This window comes from Oreochromis niloticus, linkage group LG3, assembly GCF_001858045.2.
Source record: "Oreochromis niloticus isolate F11D_XX linkage group LG3, O_niloticus_UMD_NMBU, whole genome shotgun sequence".
NCBI classification, from domain to species: domain Eukaryota; kingdom Metazoa; phylum Chordata; class Actinopteri; order Cichliformes; family Cichlidae; genus Oreochromis; species Oreochromis niloticus.
In genome coordinates, this window is record NC_031967.2 from 78,793,099 (window position 1) to 78,801,233 (window position 8,135).

Sequence of the window (8,135 nt, forward strand, 5' to 3'; positions counted from 1 at the left end):
AGGTTTTCTTTTCGGAAGTATTTAAAAGGGAAAAAACAGCGGCTGACAGCGCTGTAAACAACGGTAGTCGTATGCGTAACAAACAAGCGAATAATGCAGAAAACAGATTTTTAGACGGGAAACTGTTCTTGAAGTATACTGTGTGTGTGTGTGTGTGTGTGTGTGTGTGTGTGTGTGTGTGTGTGTGTGTGTGTGATTTTATCCTGGTGAAAGCAAAACAGGAAAAGAAAGAGAAAGAGTAGAGAAATAAAACATGCAGCTTTAGAATCAGCGCAAAAAAGGCGTAAACATGAAGCACGGACCCGCCGACGGATCAGAATCAGTGAGCTGTCGGCTTTCAGCCCCGACTGTGTCCGTGCCGTTGGGAGAGAAAGCCGACATCTCACTGCTTCTGATCCGTCGGCGGCTCCGCGCTTTGAGTTTACGCCTTTGTGCAGAATCGGTGTACCTGCTCTCATTTACTGTTTGGTGGTTGTTGAAATGTAGTAATATTTATATTAAAAATCGATTCAGGATTTTAATGAATCAATATCGCGTTATCCAAGCTAGAATCGATTTTAATTGATAATCAAAACCCGCCCCTATAACTGTGTAATCATGCTTATGTACATCTGGATAATGACACAAATCATGACAGAAAGACATATTATAGGATCTGTAGTGTTGTTTATTTATATTATGGTGCTTATCATTTGTGATATTTATTACTGTGTGCATACTTTATTAGGAGAGATGAGATAAAAAAAAAAATCTCTTCCTTGCTGGTTCCATCGAAGAAGAAATGTTTAAGTAACTATGTAACACGTACGTAATCCAATTCCACAACACAGTGTGATGGAGAAATCAGCTGTGTTTTGCTGCCCATTTTATTTCGAATCTGGCGCGAACCGGCGAGCCAGTTCCTGAATCAGTCACGTGGTACGGACTGCCCGCGAGGCCTCGAACGTCACTGCATACGTATTCAAAGCAAGCCTCGATACGCGCTTCACAAAAACGCCCCCGAGATTACCCGACACACGATTCGACACTTCGACACACAGGACACATCACTATTATTCTTATATTTCATAGTTCCTTCATGTTCTGGCACAGTCGTGTTCATAGTCACTGTTCTTAGTTTCTTCCCAGTTTAGGTTCCTGTTTAGTTGTTGTCCCAGTTCAGCTCTCTTTTAGTTTAGTTCATGCACTCCAGCCTCAAATAAAGGTTCGCCTTTTGTCTAAAGTTAATTTTTGTCTACTCATCTGTGTCCACACCTGGGTCCTCCAAACACTCTCCACACGGTCTGCCCCGCTGGCCGTGACAAAACATTTGCACATACAAAAGTGACTTAATATTCCAAACGGACTTTAACGTGTGTTTGAACGAGCTGACGGTTCACTCGTTAAGCTGAAAGAAAGATGCTTTAATCACAGGAGTCACACATGTGTCCACTGGACCATCTGGAACTCTTCTTGTTCAGCACTCGTAATAACACAAACACTAAATCCTCCTTCTCTTGTGCTGTTTTGTAGCAGTGTGTACACCTGAGACTGTCACCTGTCTGTCTGTCCTGCACTCTCTCTCTGTTTCTTTCTCTCTGATTGTGGAATAAAAGTATGAACATGTATTTATAAGTTACACTTGTGTTTGAATCCTGCAGCTTATCACACATTTGATTTCCATGTGTGACGACTGCAAGTGTCCAGAGTGAGGACAGACTGAGGGACCCACTGCTGCACATCATCTGTGAGGCTTTGCACCCCTGATGATCCACCAGGACAAACTCAGCAGTGTGTGAGGAAGAGGAGGAGGAAGAGCCAGCAGCAGCTGACAGATGGAGAGAATAGACAGACTGTTCCCTGTTTGTGAAGGACTGCTAGGAAAGTTTAACATAACTAATTGTCTGTCCTGAATCAGTCTTATTAGGTAATGTTCAAATAATGTTATCATCCCAGTGTTTTCAGTGTGGGAGAAAGTACTCAGGGCCTTCAAGTTACACACTATGAAAGGCAGCAACAAGTTTAATATTCAGAAACCTAAAGTATGTATCAGCAGCAGAATGGAGCTAAAATAAATGTTTGTTTCAGTTCTATGAAGCTTTGAGTATTTTGGATTAGTAGCACTGCTGTGTTTGTTGCATCATATTGCTGTAATTGTTTATATGCTTTATATATTCTGAGGTAAGTTGATCTATAGTGTTACATCATATTCTATAAGGATGTTATGTGTTTGTATACTTTCTGCCCAGTTTGACCCATTTAGCAGAAGTCAGCCTGTTTAAGGCTCTGATATCTATTCTGTATGACTTAAAGCAGTTATGACATGGTCTGATTTTCTCACCCAATAAAGGAATATTTCATATATCAGTCTGATCTTCATTCTATCAGAAACAGTTATCACAGCTCGTGCACCTGCAGCAACATTTCAACATTAAATACTTTTTATTCCAGCAGTGTGATCTTCAGAGTGCAGCTGTGAGTTTAACAAACTGCTGTTAAAAACTATAAATATAACAGGAGGTTATGGATGAAATGGAAAACATGATCTTCACAACTTAAAACTGTTTACATGAATGGTTGGATGGTCCATCACAATGAATTGTGTGACAGTTTTATTCTACCCTCTTAAAAAGGATGCTCCAGTGATCCTATGTTACAAGATGCAGAAATGAGGCATTGAAACTCATTTCTTTAGTGTTTGGAAAGTTATAACAGGTCTTATTATGGCCGCCACGCAGATACGCTTGGGCCACGTCTCTTGGTTAGGAATCAGAAAAAAATTAATATTGTGCTCTATGCTGCCACCTGCTGGCACTGCTTATTCAAAATCATAACAGTTTTCATCTGATTCACACTCACAAAGCGGACAAGGTGAGGAAGAGAGGAGCCACAGTTCACAGTTGTTCCATGTTTGTATATTCCAGCTGTGGAGTCTTTTTATCTTTTAAAGGTTAAAACACTTTCAAAGGACACACCTGTGCATCCTCCTTCAGCCTTCTCTTTTGAAGCAAAGCTGCAAAACCAAACAGCAAGTAATGACCAAGATACAGCAAATTGATCTTTTAAAGGCAAAATTAAGTAATAAGGTTAATATTATTTTTCGAACACTGGTTTCTGTAGAATATTTATTAAAGTTCATCAATTTACGAGAATAAAAAATACAAATCTAACGTCCTCTTTCATCACAGATCCAGTGACAAACTACAGCCAGTAGGTGGCAGCACATCTCCTTTCTACTTCAACACTTCATCACAGCCACTTCACTTCTTACCTTAAGGCCTGTTTCGGGTTTTCATTTTAAAGAACAGGGGGGAGAAACAGGTTTTCAGGGGCCAATCTTCAGCTAGTGAAAACCTGAGATGAATGAACTGTTTGCATAACAAACACCAAAACCAAAAAACAGAACCAGCAACTTTCATGAGTGCTGCTGACACAATCCTCCTCCACTGCCTGCAAACACAGGTGAGGTGAGGAGTTCAAAACTGTAGCGATGAATGAAAGATGTTTGATGAAGACAAAAAACAGAAAACAAACCATCAGGACAGAGTTCAGTGTTAGCAAAGGTGAATATGAAGTTGAAAATTCTGGTGTGATTATCTAGACGAGGATAATTACAAAGGAATAAACACACAACAGCCTTCAGCCAACTTGTATCAGGTTGCAGCTCATAACTTGCTGGTTGTTTCATGCGCAGACACTAAAGCAGTCTAAAGCAGAATGTCATGCTAAAAAAAGGATGATTCTTTTAAATACAAGGGGGAGCAAGTGAGTCAGATACCAAGGCACAGAGATGAAACAGGTCTGATTGGAAATACTTTATGAACATGTGGTCTACTCACTGATGTGAGTAGACCACATGTTCATTATGGGCCCACCAGCAGTCCAGGAATTCCTTCTTTAGAGCAGAGTCTACGCCAGCCTCGTCTTAGGCAGACGAGGAGGAGCCTCCCATCCTCTTGTCCTTCCACTGTGCCCATCACATCCCAGCCCAGCTTGCGTTCTGCATCCGAGTCCATCCTGCGATGCCACCACAGCTCCCGTTGCGTCGGCACCTTGTAAAATAACAAATAGGGGCCAGAACAATGGTCCCAGAAGCGGCTCTGGCTTATAGTCAAAGCCACGTCACCAGAGATATACCTCTGCCCTGCTGCCAATCACACGTGTTGTCTCCTACTGTTGCCCTTCCTTGCTGTCAGGACTGGGTCATCACATCACGCACACACAAACTCTTTTTACACATACAAATCCTGATTTACAAGTACAAAATATTTATGACCACAATTTGAGCCCATATGTGAAGCCCAACAAGTAAGATTAGGAGACCCAAAGACTGTGCATAGAGAAAACTTCCTGCAGGAAATGAGTGAAAAGCACCTTCATCTGACATGTTAAAATGTTGCTTTTGTTAAGCAATGTTTTTGATACATTTAATATCACATACAAAGCCATTTTCTGAATGGTTTATTGGTGAAGAAACTCAAGACTACCACTAAGATTTTAACACTTAAAAATCTGTGTTACATTTGTCTATCTCTCACTTTGCCTTCCTGAGACAATTCAAAGACAAGAACAATCATATTAATTATGATTATTTACACTGTGCAATTATGGCAATGCAAACTCCATTTGGAGAAAGATTCAGCGAGTTCAGAAAGGAAAAATAAACCCACTGTGGCCATCCTTGTCACACTGCTGGACATCGACCCATCCCTGCTTAACACATTCACTGGGTTAAGTCAGTCTGATCTTGAAATTGAACTGGTCGACAGAGCGGATAAAGAGATGTGGGTGTCAAAAGTTCAAAAGCCTGAGAGCAGATCTCGAAGAGCTTGTCCTTCAGAAGGCCACTCTCACTAAAGAGCACAAAGCTGACACACTTGTTTTCCCCGACACAAACACATGAACATGACAAAGTATGCGCGTGGGTTTTGGTAATAGTTATTTGTAACCGTAACTTTACTGTATGTAAATGGTAAATTGCCTGTATTTGTATAACGCTTTACTTAGTCCCTAACGACCCCAAAGCGCTTTACACATTCAGTCATCCACACATTCACACACACATTCACACACTGGTGATGGCAAGCTACATTGTAGCCACAGCCGCCCTGGGGCGCACTGACAGAGGCGAGGCTGCCGGACACTGGTGCCACCGGGCCCAGGGATGTAGAGCTAATATTTTCAAAAGTTCAGGAGTAATAAGAGATTATAAGAACTGTGTGTGAAATAAAAGTCAAGAATGAGGGATACAGTCCAAATATCTCTCCCACCTGTATCAGGACTCCAAGGTACATCTTACAGCTCCAACGTAGAGCAGATCAACAACTAGCTTCAGAAACTAAGTCACATAAAACAGGCGAGAAGACAGCATTTAATAGGCTATTATTACTCTGTGTTGCAACAGGTAACATTTAAAATAGATTAAACTTTTAAAAGTTTAAAAGCAGTTTTATGTGTTTTTGTCTCCAGATGATATTTTTTAGTGGAAGACGGAGCAAAATGCTCTTTTAATAGTAAAGCCTGCCGACCATTGAATTATACTCAAACACTTTGGATCTTTGGCATGCAAGCAAAACTTTCAAACGTTAACAATAAACTCCATAAAAGGGCTTCTACATCAAGATTGATCCTTTATTTGAACCAATAAATGATTTTAATAATTTAACCTTTAATAACACAATGATCATTGTCCAAGATGAATAAACAGAGGCTTTGCTGCAGAGACATTTCCAACAAACGAGCTCAATACAAATGAAACAGCTGGAGCCTCCGCTGAAGGTCAAAGGTCAAATTCAAAGAATACGAGACTGCTCTTATCAACAGGATAAGAGCATCTTACCTGCAGCGCCAGAGTCAGTGATTGCTTTCTGAAAGTAACTCATGACAGCAGCAATAATCTGAGCAGTAAGCTCGTATTTATTGGCATCAAATGAAAATAAGATGAACTTTCTGTCCATGAATAATACAAATATTGTTCTACATGTCTACATATGACAGTGTTTAGTGTTGAAAAAGTTGTGCAGCATTTGTCTCTGCAGTATCAGAGTGAAGTCTTTGTCTATGATCAGTTTTGGCCCAAAATATAATTTCCATGGTGGTTTTCTGATCTGGGCATTATTATCTGACATTATCTCTCTGACCACAGCTTCTTTAACCTTTCACACACTTACAAACCTGTGACACACAGCTCTGTAACAGTGTTTGTTTCTATTAGTCTCAGAAATTATATAACAGCAGCCGTGCTCATTATGTGGAGTCACTTCATTTTGTTTTACATGAATGCAGAAAGTTTACTGAAGTTTCAGGTATGAGACCGAGCTGTGTAAAGCCTCCTGTGTTTATCTGTGCTGTGATTTTACAATGTGAGCAAGTGAATATTTAAATGTTCTGAGATGATGAAATGTTCTGTACATCATGTCAGGAAAAAATACTTTATAGTAGTTTGTTTTGTTTGCTTTTTTTTTTTTTTTGTTTTACTACAAAAGGACTGACTAACAGTTATTATTTCATGTGCTGTCAGCATGGTTGGACTTTATTCAGTGGAAAATGGAGCAAAACTGACTCAACAATTTGAATGTATTGACATTTTAGCCAAATTACTTTAAGCAAAGCAGACATATTTCCCCCCCACACTGTTCACTTATTTAGTAAACATTTGCATAAGGTGTCACCTTTCAGTGCTTGTTCCTGTTTGCATTCGCTATCAAGCAACGGGCTGTTTGTAAGAGGAAATGTTCCCAACAGTCTCTCACAGATCAGCAGCTGTCTATGTTGCTCTGAAACTTTCTCAGATTCACAAAATGCATCAAGACAAATTCAACACAGAATCCTGTCAAACAGCTTTTCACAGGAAGGTTTCCAACTCAGAAAAAATATAATAAAAGCTGTTAGTCACTCTGTCTCCATCTCACTTGGAATTTTCCAAACAATACCAAAAGGTGTTTGGATGCTTCCTTTAATGTTTCCTTTAATGCTTCCTTTAATGTTTCCTTTAGCAGAGGAGACACTGGAACTTTATTCATGAAAGAAAGAAACTGATGCTGGCCCACAGTTCACAGGGACTCACCGTCAGACTAAACAGTCAAGATGACTGATATTTTTATCACAATCCAATACAATCCAACATCATACACTCAAGTATACAATGGGAGGAAATATTGTCCTCCTGGATCAAGGGTGCAAACTGTAAATATAAAGTGACAAAATAAAAATGTTGTTATTAAATTATCTGATGTCAGAGGTGCTTTTAAACAAGAAGCATTGAAGTGGAGCAACATGGAGAGAAAACATGAGCGTTTATTCTTGTTTAGTCTCTGTAACAATTAACACCATCGTGTTAATAAACAAATAACTATCAGAGCAGTCTGAGTCTCTGAAGGAATTATGTATTTATAATTAGTGCTCACTGATTGAGAAGAGGTTCAAAAAGAGTTTAAACTAATAATCCAGGCTCACGGTGCCTGAACAGGTTTAACATCCAGAGTCCAGAGTTTGTTTTACTAGTGATTAATAGATCCTGTTCACAGCCAGGATTAAGCAAACTGTGCAGCCAAGTGTGCACAGCTGTGCTTTTTTATGAGTAGGATTAGCAGACCGTCTGTCAGCTGTTCCCTGTTCCTGCAAGTTGCTTTCATTTTAATTTGGTTTACTTTGTAAACAATGAGGTGATACTTGGCTTTTTTTAAACATCACTCTATGCTACTGTAGACAGCCACCAGTGTTGCTTGGTTTTGATTGGTGACTCTGTTGCTGTTAGAAGCTGGACAGAAGTTTGGACTGTGTTTAGAAAAAAGTTCCCAAAGTAAAGTGAAAACCATCAGCAGAGGGAAAAATACTGATGCTGCTGTCATGACGATTAAAATTAAGGTAAATTACAAAAATGACAAAAGCAAAAGTAAATTTAAAAAGAGATTAAGGTAAATTACATTTCATATCAACAAACTAACTTGTTATACTTAAAGCAGATGTCAAAGGCAGGGAGGATCTTGGTTTATAGAGTCTGTCACTGAGAGTTTAGACGTGCATAGAAGTTTGGTCTCTCTCGTTTCTTTCTCAGTACGACTGAAAATAAATTCCACATCAGCAGAGTTAATAATGCTGCTGCTGCTGTCAGGACAATTATAATAATCTTCCAGTCCTTTCTCTCTTCTTGTGGT